We start from the raw sequence: 21,979 nt of genomic DNA, 5'->3' as shown, positions 1-21,979 counted from the left end.
CTCCCCAACAAGATCGGGAGAGGCGAAGGTCGAGTCATGTGTCCTCTGAAAACATGACCCGCCAAACCGCGCTGCTTAACACCCGCCAGCTTAACCCGGAAGCCAGCCGCACCAATGTGTCGAAAGAAACACTGTTCAACTGACAACCGAAGTCAGCCTGCAGGCGCCCGGCCCACCTCAAGGAGTCGCTAGAGCACGAGGAGCCAAGTGAAGCCCCCTAGGCCAAACTCTCCCCTAACCCGGACAACGCTGAGCCAATTGGGCGCCGCCCTATGGGACTCCCAGTGACGGCCGGTTGTGAACGAACCCGGGTCTGTAGTGACGTCTCAAGTACTGTGATGCAGTGCCTTAGACCACTGGGCCACTCGAGAATCCCTCACACACATTTCTAAGGCACATTCTGTATAAGACACACATTGATTCATTACTTTCACAATGCTTCTCTGTTGCCTCAGTGACAATCATACATCACAATCTTCAAGTGGAGAGGCTGGCTGAGTATAGTAGTTAAGAGGGATTATTTGGGCATAACTCTCTAATGAAGGCACTGAAAGTTTAATTAGATTAGATTTACATAAGAAGAGCTAAATGATATTGCCCACATGTTTCATTTGGGTGTAATTATGGTGGCAGGTTCTGGAGATGTATGGGTGATAGGAAAGCAGAAACTTCAATGTTGGCTTTTTTGCTTAGATTGAAAACAAGCAGGAATTATTACATTTGGTGAATTTCATATTAGATATTCTGTTTTTAAATTGTTCTTGAATGTCTCTTGATGATAGTTATTCCTTATGATGTATCACAATTGCGCAGGGAGAAACATAAAGGAGAGGACATATTTAGGCTATTCCTCACTCCAGAACGAATTGAAAATTGTTACCGATATTGCGCATACTTTTCAATTACCTTGTAATAACGCTCTATTTGTTGATTTAGCCAATGACCGTTTCAACGACCCGCCTATTGGGTCTCTCTTTGTGCCATGGGTGGAGACTCCAAGAAATTGACGTTGTCACTGAATCGTTGCTCAACACATTCCCGACTTGCTTGGAACAGAGGGCTCCAGAACGAGCAGGCGAACACGGGGTTTAAGAAAAGTTTATGCTCGGAGTGCTGCGCGCAAGAAGGTCCTGAAACCGGCGATTTAATTGCGGAAGGTAACCAACCTGTCAACACATTGGCGTTCTGGGGCGTCGCTTCAGTCGCATGTTGTAACCTAGTGGAGTTTATTTGAGATAATGTCATGTTTTGTAGTGTTCGGAAAGCGAATGTTCTCTCTTCCGATCAAAGATATTCGAGCAACAGTGTTTTCTTCAACAAGATGCTGTGATGTGTTGTGAATAGGTATGGTAGCCTATTGATCAGATGTAGTTTATAGCATTATCAATACCACGTGACATTCCTTGCCAGCTCCTGAGACTGATATGTTCCCTCTGTGTCGTGTTTGTCTGGCATCTTTTATTGTGTCCGTGAATGTAGCCAGCCAACCTTCCTGACATTCATTCCTATGATACGTAGCAGATGAGCGTTTCAGTCTTGCCAGATGTGGTACATTTTGTTTCGGTGGAATAGGCTACACATTGAGCTATATAATTGTTCCCAGAATTGTCTCTCACTTCTGCAATATTGCTGGTGCTTTTGAATCGACATTCTTTGGCTGTGACATGGGTGTACGCAACAACCCATCGGTGTCGGTGCTAGGAGAAACTTGACTGTTTATTGATAGCAACTCAGGAATAACGGTGCATGCACCTCTATCTCCAAATAGGGATGCATGCGAGTAGAATAGCCTAGGCATGACTAGTTTGGTATAAGTAGCCTAGACTATTGTTTTAGCTCATTCTAAAACATGAAACTCATCCTGTTGTCAATTCACCAAATATTTGTGTGGTTATTGCAATATGCTCAGTCTTACCTTACCGTATGCTACAGTTGTGTCCTCATGTGCGTTGTGCGTGACCACCCTGACGATGCCGTCACGGTCATTGAAATTACAGTAGAAGTTATTTTGTAGTGGTGTTTGTTGTGAAAATCGATACGTGAGTGAGTCGCATAAGTGCCACACCTATATCAAATTCTCTCACACGAGGACTCATGGTGAGCGTCAGTCATGTTTCCAAATTGTAGACTAGGCTACGTGTAAAAGGGATTGGAGTTCTTGCTCTTAGGGAAAATCAATGTTTAACTTTCTGTTTCGGAGTCAGGGTTGCCAGGTCTTAATAACATTTCTAGCCCAATGACCCCTCAAAACTCGCAGAAAAAAGCCTGAAAACTAGCACATTTTTCTTCAGAGCATGACAGGAGTTGCCACATTTATACAATAAACCCTTTTACCATACCATGAATTATTGCAATTGTGATTAATGGATTCGATATGTTGCAAGAGAACAGATAAGTTGCCCTTATTAAACTAGCCAAATCATTTTCCATCAATGGATGTCGATGTAACTTGTTTGACTGCTATGATTAAGCACAAGGCTGTATGGTATATGGCCAATATACCACGGCTAACAGGCTGACTACACCACTCGCGTTGCAAAATACATTTAGAAATCTATATTATTCAATTATTGCACCAACACTGCTCGCGCGTGCCAACGAGTGTCTGCGTTGCCAAGGGCTAAAATAGAAGTCAGTTCTATTTGTGAGGCAGATCCCGCTGCAAGTCCTGCCTCTCCCATCTCCTCATTGGTTTATAGAAGCAGGTACCTATGTGCCATCTGCTCATTGGTTATACCCACGTGCGTGACTGAAAGATGAACGAGGTCAGTGGCGGTAATGCACCTAATTTATGAAAGTTGCCAATCGCAATATAAAGCCTAGGAGGAGAGATGACTAGAAACGATTCGGTTGACCGTTTTATGTGTGGATTCATTTTCGGAGTAGAGGACCTTGTGCATTTTAGGTAAAATAACAACTCAATGTTTATATCCCAGGACAAATTAGCTAGCAACAGCAATCTAGCTAAATAGGACAAATTAGCTAGCAAGTGCAAGCTAGCTAGCTAAATTGCCATAAATGTTTAATGCTTTTCCACCAGTTCCCAAATTAATGTAATTGTTTCAGAGTTTGTTTTGATATTTTAACCTGTGTGTCGTGATCGCGTTTGGTGTAGGGGGACAAAATTCATTTATGCACGATGGCGTACGTACGCAGCCCGTTTGGGTTCCGTGTAAGGGCTGTTCTTTAGCACGATGCGACACAGAGTGCCTGGATACAGCCTTTAGCCTACCATCAGTTAGAAATGGCCCATTTACAAGATTGACTTGTTGTCATTTCAATAGGCATAGGCTACAGACTAAAATCTGGGTTTATGATTGTAATTCAACTTTGCCATGGTTTGCTTAGATAGATGCAGCTAGCCTATTGCCCCTGACAGGCCTACATATTATTTCAGATAGTTTACAGTAACCTGGCCATGATATAAGCAAGATATAAATTGAACATTTTAGCAGCTTGCTTAGTTCAACTTAACATACTAATTTATTCAACATTAATAGCTTGGCGATTTCGAAGTAAGGAGTGCTTGTGTTTCCCAATAGCCTGCTGGAATAGGCTACTGAGGATGGGGTCATAATTTCAATCACTGAATTAAATACTAATAATATGTATATGATCTGAACTGCATGTCAACAACAGCCAGTATTTTTTTTTACCTGTAGCCTAATCTGACTGACTGTTACAGTCAATATAATGCGTTCTAACAACTGATCGGCGATTGCGATAGAGCTTTTATAACTTCCAAGTTAATGAACTAAACATGGCCATTTAATAGTTGCATAATAACACACGGTTACAAAAACAATACACTGAAGTTATAGGCTATTTATTAAATCTGTTTGCCTGCTCCAGGTAGGCTACACAATGGTAGCCTGCAGTAGCCTACAATGGCATATAAATTAATAGGCTACTTGATGGCCAACAGATGCAAATGTACCATTCTCCACATTTAATGTCAGTTTCATTGAGGATTTTTCCCCATAACAGAAGCACACCAGGGAGTTCCATAATTTCCACTTCAAATTTCCACTTGCGCATAATGACAAGTTACCTACAACTGGTAAAAAGTTGTCACGATGTGCAGGTGTGCTGCTGTCTCCTCTCACTCACATGACTCAGCCAATAGTGGACTAAGCGGCATACTGCAGTGCTCTCTCAACACACACATACCCCTGCTTCATTGCCTGATAGTCAGCAGCAGCAGGTCACAATGAATAGATTTGTATTTTTTTGAAGAGAAATGCCATGGCGGCCACCGTGCATGTAGTAGTAGCTCAAAATCCTGCAATCTACGACCAAGACATTTTCATCCCCGACAGCGTTTTCAAAGTAGCCCAATTTGAGGGAATACTACGGACTTGGCAACCCTGTTCGGAGCATATGGAGTGAATGGAATTGGATTGGATTTTTGGTGTATTCTGAAAACGCAACCTGGTCTAAGATCATTTCATATTATTCTGTATGTAAATCCAAGACACTCCATTTAGTTTGATGTTTTACGTTTCGTATGGTATGTTACAAATGTTACTAATTTCAATTCGTATTATATGTTACGAATTTGCAAAATGTACAATATGTTAAGAATTAGCTAAACATATGATATGTTACGAATTCTAGCTAGGTGGCTAACTTTAGATAGCTGGCTAATGTTGACTAGGCTAGGGGTTAGCGTTAGGGGTTAGGGTTAAGGTTAGGGTTCAGTTTAGGAGTTAGGGTAAGGGGTTAAGGTTAGCGTTGAAACTATTCCTTTGAAGTTTTTCAATACATTTTAATATTTGTCGAGACTTAAGTAAATACCTGTAGTCAACTTGTGCAATACCTTGGGAGATAACCCTGATTGCGTACTTCATTTCACCTGTCACATTATTTTACATTATGAAGATTACGTAGTTCCCCAGAACAGTTGAGCCAGTCAAGTGTTGTAAATAGCACCAGGGGAGTGCTTGTAAATAGCACCAGGGGAGAAAGCGGAAGCAGGTGAGTCAAGCTGTGTAGTGACAGGTCGCGTTTAATAATGAAAGTCAAGTGTTTTTTTTCCTCTTCAATAGAGTGATCAGGGACTTGCAACTATAGTTTTTCTTCACAGAAAATACATTAGTGCAACACATTCGGCAGAAAATAGCTTCATTTTCATCACATGGCAACCGAAGTGGAACACTATTCGGCTGGTAGGCACACAAGTAAATGAGCTTACAAAGAAAAAGCAAGTTATTTTTTGCGAAATCGATGCATAGCCATCATATTCCTAATGTTTATCATAGAAAGAATGTAGCCAGCTACATTTTCTAATGTTTTGCTTAAAGATAATCTTGCATTTATCCAAGAAAAGTTGTCTGGCTACACTGCGAAAGTACCGGAGAAAAGTAGCTACATTTCAGTCATAGCGCTGTCTGCTGATAGAATGCCTGTTGTGAATTCTCATCCGAGTCGAGAAGGGCAACTGAAGCAGAAAATTAGTCTGATGACAAACAGAAATTACAATAAGAAGCATTTTACGCCTGCATTTACAAAACCCCGCAATATATGCATAAAAAAAAATCTGTGTGAAAAATGCAGAATTTTGCGTTAACCCAAACCCTATATTTAACTTGCTAGTTCATCTAAGTTTCAGAAGTCAAATCCATTTCATGATTTATTTCTACAGCTGCCACTATCTTGATTTTCTTACATTTTTTTTCTCCTCTTCGTTCTCGGCCCCTCTTCGCCTCCCTATCTTCTCTGAGCAGAGCAGGGAGGCCCATTGCCCTAGAGACTCCAGATTCCACAAAGACACAGGGTGTACACATGCTGCTCCAGAGCCAGTACTGTTCTTTCTTCAGACAAGCATGCATCAAAACGTTGTTAATTTGCACGTCTCTCGTTCACATTCGCTTTTACATGTCCAAACTCACCAAAAATGACATTTGGTAGCTCCTACCTATATATGTATAACTTTATGAGCTGGATTGCCTGTCTTTGCAATTTGTTTATTTTCGTTTGTGCTCGTTAGCATATTTAGCGATCAGCCTCCATGAAATTCACTATTATTTGTGCTAATTTTGTTAGTATTCTGGTAATAGATGCCCAATAGGCTTTTTTTTTGGGGGGGGGGCGCCTCCCTTGTGTACTAAGCCGGTAAAACCATATATCCCAGTATAAGAGAAGAACGGTATGATGCTATGATAATCTGGATACTGCCCAATCCTAGGTTAAGGGAAGGGTTAGCTACAAGGGTTAAGTTTAGGGTTAGGGGAAGGGTTAGCGTACATGCAAAGTAGCAAAAAAATTTGTAAGTACTTGAAAAGTTGCTAAAATGCTAAAGTTGTCCATGATAAGATTCAAACTCGCAAACCTTACTTGCTAGACATTTGCATTATACACCCACCCACCCTGGCCAACCACCCTTTTCCATCTGTTTTATGTAACCATACCAAACGTAACATATCATACTAATTTGAGTACCTTTATTTACAGTGCCTTGCGAAGGTATTCGGCCCCCTTGAACTTTGCGACCTTTTGCCACATTTCAGGCTTCAAACATAAAGATATAAAACTGTATTTTTTTGTGAAGAATCAACAACAAGTGGGACACAATCATGAAGTGTAACGACATTTATTGGATATTTCAAACTTTTTTAACAAATCAAAAACTGAAAAATTGGCCGTGCTAAATTATTCAGCCCCCTTAAGTTAATACTTTGTAGCGCCACCTTTTGCTGCGATTACAGCTGTAAGTCGCTTGGGGTATGTCTCTATCAGTTTTGCACATCGAGAGACTGACATTTTTCCCATTCCTCCTTGCAAAACAGCTCGAGGTTGGATGGAGAGCATTTGTGAACAGCAGTTTTCAGTTCTTTCCACAGATTCTCGATTGGATTCAGGTCTGGACTTTGACTTGGCCATTCTAACACCTGGATATGTTTATTTTTGAACCATTCCATTGTAGATTTTGCTTTATGTTTTGGATCATTGTCTTGTTGGAAGACAAATCTCCGTCCCAGTCTCAGGTCTTTTGCAGACTCCATCAGGTTTTCTTCCAGAATGGTCCTGTATTTGGCTCCATCCATCTTCCCATCAATTTTAACCATCTTCCCTGTCCCTGCTGAAGAAAAGCAGGCCCAAACCATGATGCTGCCACCACCATGTTTGACAGTGGGGATGGTGTTTTCAGGGTGATGAGCTGTGTTGCTTTTACGCCAAACATAACGTTTTGCATGGTTGCCAAAAAGTTCAATTTTGGTTTCATCTGACCAGAGCACCTTCTTCCACATGTTTGGTGTGTCTCCCAGGTGGCTTGTGGCAAACTTTAAACAACACTTTTTATGGATATCTTTAAGAAATGGCTTTCTTCTTGCCACTCTTCCATAAAGGCCAGATTTGTGCAATATACGACTGATTGTTGTCCTATGGACAGAGTCTCCCACCTCAGCTGTAGATCTCTGCAGTTCATCCAGAGTGATCATGGGCCTCTTGGCTGCATCTCTGATCAGTCTTCTCCTTGTATGAGCTGAAAGTTTCTTGGTAGATTTGCAGTGGTCTGATACTCCTTCCATTTCAATATTATCTTGAAAGCTTGGGAAATCTTTTTGTATCCAAATCCGGCTTTAAACTTCTTCACAACAGTATCTCGGACCTGCCTGGTGTGTTCCTTGTTCTTCATGATGCTCTCTGCGCGTTTAACGGACCTCTGAGACTATCACAGTGCAGGTGCATTTATACGGAGACTTGTTTACACACAGGTGGATTGTATTTATCATCATTAGTCATTTAGGTCAACATTGGATCATTCAGAGATCCTCACTGAACTTCTGGAGAGAGTTTGCTGCACTGAAAGTAAAGGGGCTGAATAATTTTGCACGCCCAATTTTTCAGTTTTTGATTTGTTAAAAAAGTTTGAAATATCCAATAAATGTTGTTCCACTTCATGATTGTGTCCCACTTGTTGTTGATTCTTCACAAAAAAATACAGTTTTATATCTTTATGTTTGAAGCCTGAAATGTGGCAAAAGGTCGCAAAGTTCAAGGGGGCCGAATACTTTCGCAAGGCACTGTAACTAGGAAAGTCAGTTACGAACACATTCTTATTTACAATGACAGCCTACCGGGGAACAGTGGGTTAACTGCCTTGTTCAGGGGAAAAAACAACAGATTTTTACATTGTGAGCTCGGGATTCAATCCAGCAACCTTTCGGTTACTGGCTCAATGCTCTAACCACTAGGCTACCTGCCAATTTTCATTTACTATGTTACATCTAGTCTATGAGATCAGGCTGGAAAATGAGTTGCTAAAAGAGCTTGTGACAGTGGATGCTCTGCTTTGCTTTCTACAAGCCCCTATCAAGCACCTATCAACTGCCACCACTCACTCCATCTCTCGCGGACCTACTACGGCCACTTTAGTCATTAATAATTATCCCCTTGTGAAAATAGGGTATGGTTATTTTCTTGTCCAAATGCTATAAAATTGCTGTCATTCAGATGCTCATTCAGCAGCTCTCGTTTCCCCCCTCATATTATGCTTGTGATATATAGGCTACAGCATTTTTCCCCTCTCCAAATAGCTTTTTTCTTCTCCCCATAGACATTTCCATGTGGCAAACTATTCCTCTTCTTTGAATTACTATCATAATGGTTTTCCTCCTTTCCCCACTTATTACATCTTCACGTGCATCCTTGTCGGCAGTAGCCTTTGAAGACCGTAAGCCAGGTTGCTATGGGTGCTAATGAAATCAAATTTCTAACTGGTTGGTTGGCAACTGACGTCAAACTTGGGCAGATCTCAACACCCATGATAGTTTTCAGGTTATCGGGTGAATCCAGTCGTCCGTATTTCAATACCTAGATGGCTGAATGCTTATGTGAAGTGTCAAATATAGCCTACCACATCACAAGATGGATTATTGCCTAGTTATCTAGGGACAACCTGAGCCAACTGAAGCCCGGATACAGGTTTTACCCAGGTGACTGACATAATGTGTTTGTCAGGTGGAAAATTGAACCAACTGGAAGTTCAAACATAAAGCTTTTAAAGCAGTGGCTGCATCTTGTTGCATGAGCTATTCCTTCCATCTTCCTATTTCTCTCCACTGCTGATCAAGGCTTAATTTACTGGGAAACTATCAGAAACATGCCTATAGCCCCATCTTGCCCTCTATTAAGTGGAGTTTCATATTGCCTTCCGCCATTTCAGTGTAAAATGCAGCCAGAGTCTGTGTATAGCCTTGATCAGTGGTTACCAAATTGCTTACAGCACTTTTACAGTTGTCTTGCAGTGTTTGTTGACACTGTTGTTGAAACTGGCCATCAAAATCACTTCTCTTCAGAGAGGTGTGGCGTCTTGCCCATGTGCCAGAGACTAGGAGGAAGTACTGCCAGGGCCCCGGGTTCACACAGGTCCACAGAGACTGTCAGGGGATAAAGTTATAATAAGGTATTTGAGTGAGCAGGAGTCTGTGTGTGTGTGTGGGGGGGGGGGGGTTGATTTCTTCAAACCAAGCTGCAGATTCAGTCTTCCCAGCCTGGTGCAGGTCTACAATTTAGTTTCTGGTGTCCTTTGACAGTTCTTTGGTCTTGGCCATAGTGGAGTTTGGAATGTGACTGTTTGAGGTTGTGGACAGGTGTCTTTTATACTGATAACAAGTTCAAACAGGTGCCATTAATACAGGTAACGAGTGGAGGACAGAGGAGCCTCTTAAAGAAGAAGTTACAGGTCTGTGAGAGCCAGAAATCTTGCTTGTTTGTAGGTGACCAAATACTTATTTTCCACCATAATTTGCAAATAAATTCATGAAAAATCCTACAATGTGATTTTCTGGATTTTTTTTCTCATTTTGTCTGTCATTGTTGAAGTGTACCTATGATGAAAATTACAGGCCTCTCTCATCTTTTTAAGTGGAAGAACTTGCACAATTGGTGGCTGACTAAATACTTTTTTGCCCCACTGTAAATACATTTTAGGTCCCCATGAGGATAGAAGAACTAAACGTGTGTGTGTGTGTTCGTCCGTCCGTCTAGCGTGTTGGTAGTTGTCTCGTGTTGGGGTTTAGTTTGTTAGTTAGTACTCTAATTATACTAGTTACAACAGTATGTTGTCACATCCGTGTGTGGTCTCTGCAGGTTTGGCTGGTGTGTGTGTCTGTTGTACGTACGCGCTTAAAGGTGGGTGAGTGTGGCGTCAAGTGTGTACTAGCTACATCTGTGGATTTGGTGTGACTGAGTATTTGTGTGGGTGTGATCTCTGGCCTGGGTGTGTACACGTGGTAAATCTGTGGGTTATGCCAAGGGATTGTTTCATACAAGGCTTCTTCATTACTAGAGACCTGTGATACGTGGTTGGATGGTGGGAATAGCATGCTCCTCCCTTTCACTTCATCTCTCCCTGCCACATATACTTGGCATGACCAAGTGTTATGCCGCCTCAACATGTGGGAGCTTTGTGGGAGAATGATCTTAGGCCTCAATCAATGGACCCTTCTTTCATTTCTCCAATAGCTGTTGGGGTCTTCTGATGGTGGAATAGCATCAAAGCAATGGGCGGGGGGCTTCAGGTACTGTAAACCAGATGGCTATTGTCAACAACATCCCTCAAAGGTCAAGGAAGATTCACTAGGTCAGGTTCAAAATTGAACTCAACTAGAAACTACGCCAAGGCCTCCAATTAAAAAAAACAACATCCCAATTAAAAAACAAACTCATCAAAGCGAAGATAACGTCCGTATGAGCACAGCTTTAGCCCTGTAAGTGCAGCTCTGTAATGGTCCTTAGGGTATTGCTCAATTTAAGGATCACTTTGCCTTTAAAGCGGCTGAATGTCAGGAGCATACTAATTGCATCAAATGGGAAGGAAAGGCACAGTGTGAGACGAGTTCTGCGTGCGCCTCAGTGCCAGAACTGAAAGACTATACTTAATCAACAACAAAAAATACATTGCAGACACTTTTAAGGTAAGCCGCCATTCAAGATGAAAACGAAGGCCCCTTCCTCTTATGGTACCTCTGAAATCATGAGCCCAGATTTAAAGGGACTATGTCAGTGGTTGCCATGGAGAATTTCAGCACATTCCAGCCGCAGGTGTGAGTGAATGTGATTGAAATTGGACCACTCAGAATTGCTTAGAAGTGAAACCCTTCAAACAAATTCACACACATAGCCCCCCATCGCTCCCTTCCTTTCACTCTCTCCCTTACCTAAAAAACATTCCAACCATCCATCCAACTGCTGCCAGCAGTGTAAGAGCGCTAGCCAACATTATCTTTCTGTTTCTTTCGCCCATATCATCAGGGAAAACCTGCAGACGGAGCCTGACACGCTAAAGGCGCTTCCCCTGTGGAGCCTTTCTGCTTATCCCCTACCAGCTGCTCACGTCGCGATATCGCCGACTCCCTTCTCCCCCCACCCCCTTATTCTTCACACACCCCTCAGCGAAGCTTCAGGGATATTGCAGCCCCACTACTGCCTGCCAACACGCCCCCCCCCACCCCACCCAAGCCCTCACCTCCCTTGACAAGCCCCCAAACTCTCCATGATTCATCTGTGGAGTATGTCAATTCTCTCCCTGAGTGAAGCGGGTGTAATCGTGAGCGGCAGATTCATGACAGTGTCGGTTTAATAAGTGTCCTCTCGTCATCAGGTTTGGACCATGACAGTGACAGTATGATAGGTGTTACGGTTGGTGTAAGTGGTGGTGAAAAGGAAACTGGGTTGTGTGCACGTGAGTGGAGAGTGCTTTGCTTTGCCTGGAAGATGAGGTTTATAATAGACAGGGTCTGTTAAATATGCCGTGCTAACCGTCAGGGGTGTTGGGCGAAGGTTTGATGTTCCGCAGGGCTCAGGCTGACAGCAGTGTCTGGTCCTTTCAGAGGAGACTGGTTTGAGGCAGTCAGCCTAGCTAATCTCATTCCCCCCGCCATAGTGGAAGTCCATACTCTCTCTTTGTCTCTCGTTCACTCTCGCTTTCTCACTCCATCTCTCCGCTCCAACCCATCCAACCCATCCCTCACCATGCTGGAGGTGGCTACCCTCTTTTCTTTATTTTTCTCCCTCACACATTGTCTCCAGCTCTCTCCCTCCTCCAGCCCTGTTGCTTGTACTCTATCTGTCAGGGACCTGTGAGAGAGATGGCAGGTTACACCTGGAACAGCTAGTCCTATAGTCTCCTACTGAGAGTGAGGTCTGCTCTGGTCCTCTTCCATGCACGCTGTGTGTGTGTGTGTGTGTGTGTGTGTGTGTGTGGCCTTGTCTGTAGAGGGCACACATTTGCGTGGGTATATGTGCTCTGCATGCCTGTTATTATTTGTGTATGTGCTGATCAGTGACAGAACTGGCAGTGGATACTGGATATGACCACTGTTGTCAAAAGCAGGTGTATTATCCCTATGGTTATGTAAGGCCTAATTATTATACAACCTGTCAGTTTGGTGTATTTCTATACTTCCCACCGACCAGGATTTCTCCCCCGTGCTCCGAGCAGTATTGTCCCACATCTACTGTTGTCGGAACACTACACTACACTGCCCTCGATAGTCTGACCCAAATACTCTATGTATTCAAAACGACACTGTTGTTCAAATACCTTGTAGAACATTCTAGTGCTTTGCATAACCACTTAACTATGCACTTTATACACCAAACCTAGGTCTTTTTGCAATAGTCTGAATACTCCTGATATTTTAAACATTGTTCTGCATATAGTTTAAACACTATACAAACACTATACACAGTGTTTTAAAGAGTGACTGAGCGCACCGATTCTGCATGTTTTTCTGTTGCTCATTAAGATTTTTGTCTTGGGGGTGTGGTTCGATGTGGCAGTTATTTAAGTTTGCCCCTCATTGGACACCATAGGAACAAAGCCAGTATCACTTCCTCAAAATAGTCAGAATGATTCTAAGATAACTCAAGCAATCTGTAATTAATTTGGATGTTTTTGCCGAGGAGCTTTTAGGTAGCAATTTTACTAGCTAAGGTGTTTGGTGCAGTATTTCTCAAGTCAAAAAAATGTGTGACGCTGTTGTCTTATGTAAACAAAGTTTGACCTGCTGTGCTGCTGGCCAAGTCTGTCTCACTGTCTGTGTGCAGCTGTACGATTGGATAGACCACAATCACTGCAACTGTTTATCCCATGGTAGTCGGCAAGTCGGTATTGTCGAAATCAAAACCCAACCGTTAAGTAAGTCACAACTAACTCATGTACACAACATTTATTCAAATTTTGGCATTGGAATAAATGTTTCGGACTAATATCGATGTCACATATGTCATTTTCAACTAGAGAAGTTGTTTTTTTGAGTTCAGTTCTGCTTTAAAGAGTGCACTACGTAGTGGTCTTAAGAGGTAACTGTACCCTTTATTCTGAATACCACAAGGTAGTTCTAGTGCGAAGACTTCACACAGCATCATACTGAAGACATGACACTCTTGACACTCAACTTGACCTCTTACAGCAGTCAAAACACTGCTACTACTCGCACTAGTCAAAACACTGCTACTACTCGCACTAGTCAAAACACTGCTACTACTCGCACTAGTCAAAACACTGCTACTACTCGCACTAGTCAAAACACTGCTACTACTCGCACTAGTCAAAACACTGCTACTACTCGCACTAGTCAAAACACTGCTACTACTCGCACTAGTCAAAATACTGCTACTACTCGCACTAGTCAAAACACTGCTACTACTCGCACTAGTCAAAACACTGCTACTCGCACTAGTCAAAACAACACCAAATGGTTTAGAAAGAAATACACGCAGTAGTGAAAATGCTGCTTTGCCCACAATAGTAAAAAACATATTCTGGACTCACACACCATCAAATGGCACCTTAACAAGAGTCATCTTCAATTAATCTTTAAAGGAGAGATGTGGTTGATTATTTCAGCCTCTGTATTTACGACACAATTTACTGAGCCAATTCCCTCCCCCTGTTTCTAAGAATGCTTTTCAATTTATTTCTTGACTTCCCCTCCACCTTTCCTCCTTTGTGTTTACATATTGATTGTTTTGACATAAGCCTTCATTTATTTGAATTATAGGGGATGGCAACCTAATTGAATTGGCACCTTGTGGTATAATGACGGTAGCTCAAGGAACAGAACAATGAGGCGCTCTAGTCAACGTGCATCGATTGGAACATGAAAAAAAAATTGAACTGACTGAGTCATCCGAAATGGCTCGCAAACAATCCACTTTAGCCTTGAATGACCAATGTTGTCTGTATATTTGATCATTTCATTGAGGATGCCATCAACGCCACAGGCCTTTTTGGGTTGGAGGGTTTTTATTTTGTCCTGTAGTTCATCCAAGGTAATTGGAGATCCCAGTGGGTTCTGGTAATAGTTCATAGTTGATTCTAAGATTTGTATTTTCATCATGTATATGTTTTTGCTGTGTGTTCTTCGTTATAGAGCCAAAAAGATTGGAGAAGTGGTTTACCCATACATCTCCATTTTGGATAGCTAATTATTCATGGTGTTGATTGTTTATTGTTTTCCAATTTTCCCAGAAGTGGTTAGTCTATGGATTCTTCAATTACATTGAGCTGATTTACAGTTCCTTCTTTTCCCGTAGTGTATTTCTGTATTGTTTTAGTGATTCACCATAGTGAAGGCGTAGACTCAGGTTTTCCGGGTCCCTATGTTTTTGGTTGGACAGGTTTCTCAATTTCTTTCTTAGATTTTTGCATTCTTCATCAAACCATTTGTCATTGTTGTTCATCTTCTTCAGTTTACATTTGAGATTTTTAGATTTGATACGGAAGCTGAAAGGTCAAATATACTGTTAAGATTTTCTACTGCCAAGTTTACACCTTCACTGTTTTGTCCAGGAAGTTGTCTAAAAGGGATTGAATTTGTTGTTTCCTAATTGTTTTTTGGTAGGTTTCCAAACTACATTCCTTCCATCTATAGCATTTCTTAATATTACTGAGTTCCTTTGGCTTTGATGCCTCATGATTGAGTATTGCTCTGTTCAAGTAGACTGTGATTTTTGCTGTGGTCTGATAGGGGTGTCAGAGTGGATTGACTGTGAACACTGAGAGACTCTGGGTTGAGGTCAGTGATAAAGTAGTCTACAGTACTACTGCCAAGAGATGAGCTATAGCTGTACCTACCATAGGAGTCCCCTCGAAGCCTACCATTGACTATGTACATACCCAGCGTGCGACAGAGCTGCAGGAGATGTGACCCCGTTTTTGTTGGTTATGTTGTGCCTAGGGGGGCATATGGGGGAGGGAAGGCTGTCTTCTCCAGGCAGGTGTTTGTCCCCATGTGTGCTGAGGATGTCAGGTTGTTGTCCGGTTCTGGCATTTAGGTCGCCACATTTGATTTGACATTGATTTTCCCCTCCAGGATGGAGAAGCTGTCTTCATTAAAATATGGGGACTCTAGTGGGGGGATATAGGTAGCACACAGGAGGACATTTTTCTCTGTTAAGATCATTTCCTTTTGAATTTCAAGCCAAATGTAAAATGTTTTGATTCATTTAATGGAGTGAGTTAGGTCTGCTCTATACCAAATTAGCATACCCCCTGAGTCCCTTCCTTGTTTCACACCTGGTAGTTTGGTGGATGGGACTACCAGCTCTCTGTAACCTAGAGGGCAACCAGTGGATCCGTCTCCTCTATACCAGGTTTCTTGTAGGTTGACAATGTCTGTATTTACAATTTCTTTGATGAAGTCCAGGTTCCTGCTCTTTAGGCCAAAGGTAGATGACCTCAGGCCTTGGATATTCCAGGATGAGATAGTGAAGGCTTTGTGTTCCATAAAGTGTCCAATGTTGTTGGTCGTGTGGTTTGGCCTCAGGCCAGTAAGTGTGAGCAGAGCCTGCTGAGCATCTGGTACATGCCATTGGCTTGGGCTAGTGTAAGAGTGGGGGTTGGGCCTGTTTGCCCGCTCACGGCCTGGACATATGTGTGACTTCCATGTTGAGGCCCACTTTGCAAGGGTGAGATGCATGGGATGGGCAGGAGGGGCATATATCTGATCTGAGGGGGCCTAAATGGGGTGTGGGCATGGTTGACTTTGGGGGGTATTGATTAGTTGGGGTGGGTGTGTGTATGTGGCCGGTGGTGTTGTGGTCTGGATGTAGGTCCTCTTGGCGTGGGTCCTCTATGTGTAGGTCCGGGGGGGGGACCATTACTGTTCCAAATTTATAGGGATTTATATTAGCTGATTCAGAGTCCTCGTCTAGTGTCTAGTCCTGAGTTTCCACCCCTCGTTAACACCCCCTCTCTTAACAGAGGGGTAGTGTGCTAATATAGCACTGTGCCATGCCAGGGGATGGTCTGTGTGGAATCAAATCAAATCAAATTTTATTTGTCACATACACATGGTTAGCAGATGTTAATGCGAGTGTAGCGAAATGCTTGTGCTTCTAGTTCCGACAATGCAGTAATAACGAACAAGTAATCTAACTAACAATTCCAAAAAACTACTGTCTTATACACAGTGTAAGGGGATAAAGAATATGTACATAAGGATATATGAATGAGTGATGAGCAGAGCAGCAAAGGCAAGATACAGTAGATGATATCGAGTACAGTATAACATATGAGATGAGTATGTAAACAAAGTGGCATAGTTAAAGTGGCTAGTGATACATGTATTACATAAGGATGCATATAGATATAGAGTACAGTATATACGTATGCATATGAGATGAATAATGTAGGGTAAGTAACATTATATAAGGTAGCATTGTTTAAAGTGGCTAGTGATATATTTACATCATTTCCCATCAATTCCCATTATTAAAGTGGCTGGAGTTGAGTCAGTGTCATTGACAGTGTGTTGGCAGCAGCCACTCAATGTTAGTGGTGGCTGTTTAACGAAGAAAGATGAGGTTGCGGATGTTCCCATTTTTATAATTGTCAGCAAAAAGTGTCTCTTGATTTTCCATAAGGAGCTTCATTTTGTGATCTTTTCTTGCCTTATCATTCTTTACATACAGTGCCTTGCGAAAGTATTCGGCCCCCTTGAACTTTGCGACCTTTTGCCACATTTCAGGCTTCAAACATAAAGATATAAAACTGTATTTTTTTGTGAAGAATCAACAACAAGTGGGACACAATCATGAAGTGGAACGACATTTATTGGATATTTCAAACTTTTTTAACAAATCAAAAACTGAAAAATTGGGCGTGCAAAATTATTCAGCCCCCTTAAGTTAATACTTTGTAGCGCCACCTTTTGCTGCGATTACAGCTGTAAGTCGCTTGGGGTATGTCTCTATCAGTTTTGCACATCGAGAGACTGACATTTTTTCCCATTCCTCCTTGCAAAACAGCTCGAGCTCAGTGAGGTTGGATGGAGAGCATTTGTGAACAGCAGTTTTCAGTTCTTTCCACAGATTCTCGATTGGATACAGGTCTGGACTTTGACTTGGCCATTCTAACACCTGGATATGTTTATTTTTGAACCATTCCATTGTAGATTTTGCTTTATGTTTTGGATCATCTTGTTGGAAGACAAATCTCCATCCCAGTCTCAGGTCTTTTGCAGACTCCATCAGGTTTTCTTCCAGAATGGTCCTGTATTTGGCTCCATCCATCTTCCCATCAATTTTAACCATCTTCCCTGTCCCTGTGAAGAAAAGCAGGCCCAAACCATGATGCTGCCACCACCATGTTTGACAGTGGGGATGGTGTCTTCGGGCTGATGAGCTGTGTTGCTTTTACGCCAAACATAACGTTTTGCATTGTTGCCAAAAAGTTCCATTTTGGTTTCATCTGACCAGAGCACCTTCTTCCACATGTTTGGTGTGTCTCCCAGGTGGCTTGTGGCAAACTTTAAACAACACTTTTTATGGATATCTTTAAGAAATGGCTTTCTTCTTGCCACTCTTCCATAAAGGCCAGATTTGTGCAATCTGTCCCACCTCAGCTGTAGATCTCTGCAGTTCATCCAGAGTGATCATGGGCCTCTTGGCTGCATCTCTGATCAGTCTTCTCCTTGTATGAGCTGAAAGTTTAGAGGGACGGCCAGGTCTTGGTAGATTTGCAGTGGTCTGATACTCCTTCCATTTCAATATTATCGCTTGCACAGTGCTCCTTGGGATGTTTAAAGCTTGGGAAATCTTTTTGTATCCAAATCCGGCTTTAAACTTCTTCACAACAGTATCTAGGACCTGCCTGGTGTGTTCCTTGTTCTTCATGATGCTCTCTGCGCTTTTAACGGACCTCTGAGACTATCACAGTGCAGGTGCATTTATACGGAGACTTGATTACACACAGGTGGATTGTATTTATCATCATTAGTCATTTAGGTCAACATTGGATCATTCAGAGATCCTCACTGATCTTCTGGAGAGAGTTTGCTGCACTGAAAGTAAAGGGGCTGAATAATTTTGCACGCCCAATTTTTCAGTTTTTGATTTGTTAAAAAAGTTTAAAATATCCAATAAATGTCGTTCCACTTCATGATTGTGTCCCACTTGTTGTTGATTCTTCACAAAAAAATACAGTTTTATATCTTTATGTTTGAAGCCTGAAATGTGGCAAAAGGTCGCAAAGTTCAAGGGGGCCGAATACTTTCGCAAGGCACTGTACACAGGTTACTGTATTTTAATTACCTCTGAACAGCGTGAGGCGCTTCTAAGGCCTCTCCATTTGGTTGGAGTAGACTGTGTGACTCTCCTGCCATTGTTGGGCTAAAGGGCTTTGACACCTCTCACTTGACACGTCAGTGCTAATTGAAGTTGTATCAAGCATGGCAGCCTTAATTTAGCATTCAGTCCTCATAAAGTAATGTATTTTCTTTTGGCTTTTGGAAATAAAATATAGCTTCAGACTAAACATTACTCACTCAGTTGCAGGGTGTATGGTATTTTTGGGTTTCTGTTATTTTCAAGCTCATTTGCTGTATAGCGTTGGAATAATACTCTTTGGTAGTTGTAAACCTTCCAGGTGATTACGTAATTCTGTCCTAAATCAGGTTGGAGGTTTTGAGTTTTGATTTGGATTGAAGGTTAGCTGTAGAGGGTAGCATCCTGTATATATTGCTGACAAAATCCAAGTTTATCTAACTCTAAATCTAAGAACATGGGGAAAAATGCAGGAGCTCATCTGATCATGACCTCTCTCTCTCGCTCTCTCCCTGTTTCTCTCTGTCTGTGTGTGGAGGAAGAGTTCACTCAGTGTGCGGATTATTTCTCCCATGAGGCCGAGGGGGGGGAGGAGAGCCCCGTCTGTCAGATCTGCCCACGTTGCCTTGCGGTTACCGTGCCAACCCCTTGGGTCGGAGGGTGGGAGGGAGGGTGAGTGAAGCCGGGTATCTGCAGGCTGTCAGGTCTCTGCCAGGTCTCCCCGCGACAGACCAGACCAGACCGGCTACATCTCCACAACAGCCAGCGTCTGTTGTTTTCAGGTTAATGTCTTATTCAAATGGCCTTTGCATACACTGGTCTTGTAGTCTACCGCACCCACTTCTGTTCTCTGTGTGTGTGTGTGTGTGTGTGTGTGTGTGTGTGTGTGTGTGTGTGTGTGTGTGTGTGTGTGTGTGTGTGTGTGTAGGCCTGCTGAGCCATACAGAAGTCAGGATGACTGGAGGACAAGAGGGCGTAGGAGGGCCCAGGTTTTGGCCTACAAGCTTCTCTCTCTCTCTCTCTCTCTCTCTCTCTCTTTCTGTCTTTCTCTCGCTGTCTCTCTATCTCTCTCTCTTTCTCTCTCGCAATCTCTCACTCTTTCTTCTTTATCTTACCATCTATGACCCCCTTCCCCCACTGATGCACTCTACCTGTCTCTTCCCTTTTGTCTTCCTGTCCATCTCTCTCTCTCTGTCTTTTTCTCAGCTTCTCCCTCACTCTTAAAATGTTTCTCTCAGAGGTCTACTTATCTCTCTTTATCTGTACTGACCCTTAGTCTAGGAATGGCCTCTTGTCCCACTGGCTTTGTCCATATGTGACCAACCAGCTCGATGCGGTCCTATGCTAGAAAGTGTATACAGTGCCTTGCAAAAGTAGAGACCAAAGATAACCCTGAAGGAGCTGCAAAGCTCCACAGCGGAGATTGGAGTATCTGTCCGTAGTACCACTTTAAGCCGTACACTCCACAGAACTGGGCTTTACGGAAGAGTGGCCAGAAAAAAAATAAGCAAACATGTTTGGTGTTCACCAAAAGGGATGTGGGAGACTCTCCAAACATATGGAAGAAGGTACTATGGTCAGATGAGACAAAAATTTTGCTTTTTGGCCATCAAGGAAAACGCTGTCTGGCACAAACCCAACACCTCCCATCCCCCCGAGAACACCATCCCCACAGTGAAGCATGGTTGTGGCAGCATGTTTTTCATCAGCAGGGACTGGGAAACTGGTCAGAATTGAAGGAATGATGGCACTAAATACAGGAAAATTCTTGAGGGAAACCTGCTTCAGTCTTCCAGAGATTTGAGACTGGGACGGAGGTTCACCTTCCAGCAGGACAATGACCCTAAGCATGCTGCTAAAGCAACACACAAGTGGTTTAAGGGGAAACATTTAAATGTCTTGGAATGGCCTAGTCAAAGCCCAGACCTCAATCCAATTGAGAATCTGTGTTATGACTTAAAGATTGCTGTATACCAGCGGAACCCATCCTACTTGAAGGAGCTGGAGCAGTTTTGCCTTGAAGAATGGGCAAAAATCACAGTGGCTAGATGTGCCAAGCTTATGGAGACATACCCCAAGAGACTTGCAGCTGTAATTTCTGCAGAAGGTGGCTCTACAAAGTATTGACTTCGGGGGAGGGGGGAGGGGATAGTTATGCACGCTCAAGTATTCTGTTTTTTTTGTCTTTTTTTTGTCTTGCCTACCAATTTGAAGGTGCAAAATATTTATTTGTGAAACAAACAAGAAAACGTTTCTCACCCCCAAATAATTGCGTCTTCAAATTGGTAGGCATGTTGTGTAAATCAAATGATACAACCCCCCCCCCTCCCCCCCAAAAATATATTTTAATTCCAGGTTGTAAGGCAACAAAATAGGAAAAATGCCAGGGGGGGTAAATACTTTCGCAAGACACTCTATCATACACTGCAGTTGAGGAACAATGGGAAAGTAATTCTGCTTTGAAAGTTGATAAACTTGTTTCCCCATTTTTGAGAAAATGGCCCTAGAATATTTTGGTACACCTACTGGAGAGCTCTTTGTCTACACCAGTGGAGGCTCCACAGATGAGGAAGGGGAGGACCATCCTCAGTGAATTTCATAAAAATACAAATAGTGAAACATTAAAAAAGTTTTCATTTTTAGATAAAACTAAACTAAATATATTCAAATCACCAAATAATTGATTAAAACACTGTTTTGCAATGAAGGCCTACAGTAGCCTCAACAGCACTCTGTAGGGTAGCACCATGGTGTATATTGACTTCACTACAAAACCTAGGAGGCTCATGGTTCTCACCCCCTTCCATAGACATAGGTTGGAGGATGTCTTCCGGAAGTTACTATCAGAGCTCTTGCAGCATGAACTGACATGTTTTCCACCCAATCAAAATATCAGAGTATGAATCTAGTACTGAAAGCAAAATGTACAGCTAGCTAGCACTGCAGTGCATAACATGTGGTGAGTAGTTGACTCAAAGAGAGAGAAAGACAATAGTTTAACAGTTTTGAACAAATTCATTTCTTCCAAAATTAAGGAGAAATGAGAGCTAGAGCTAGCTATATTTGGTTGTATGTTTTCTTACTTTCACTTAGCTAGTGAATGCAGCTAGCTAGTTTAGCCCACTCAAACACTCAGCTCAAACAGAGAGGGATGCTACGTTAACTAGCTGGCTATGGCTATCCAACACTAGGATTCTTCCAAGTCAAGGTAAGCATTTGGTTTTATTAATTTATTGCCACAGCTTTCTGACTGTACACTGTACTGCATGATTGTAGAGGGTTTACTAACACATTTGTTATAGTAGCTATGTTGACTATGACGTGATGACGATGCAGGCTGTGTGTGGTGGTTATAGTGGTCATGATATGAAGGTTTGGCTTGGAAAGGTTTTTTCGTCTGGTCACAGCCAGATGATGTGTT

General features: G+C 42.5%; 1 protein-coding gene across 3 annotated transcripts in view; it reads left to right on the top strand.

Annotated features, from left to right (window-relative positions):
• The first annotated feature begins 1,015 nt into the window (after nt 1-1,015).
• Nucleotides 1,016-21,979, top strand: part of LOC109891900 (junction plakoglobin-like) — a 64,000-nt gene continuing 43,036 nt past the window's right edge. The window contains exon 1 of one of the 3 annotated variants that reach the window (XM_031827232.1): nt 1,016-1,157. The gene's annotated coding sequence lies outside the window, so the exon portion shown is untranslated. Of the gene's footprint in view, nt 1,158-1,320; nt 1,345-19,315; nt 19,341-21,979 lie in introns of those variants that run through there. The other 2 variants (XM_031827234.1, XM_031827233.1) reach the window with 2 other exon arrangements.

Source organism: Oncorhynchus kisutch, linkage group LG6 (genome assembly GCF_002021735.2).
Source record: "Oncorhynchus kisutch isolate 150728-3 linkage group LG6, Okis_V2, whole genome shotgun sequence".
NCBI lineage: Eukaryota > Metazoa > Chordata > Actinopteri > Salmoniformes > Salmonidae > Oncorhynchus > Oncorhynchus kisutch.
This window is presented reverse-complemented; position numbering and strand designations above follow the sequence as displayed.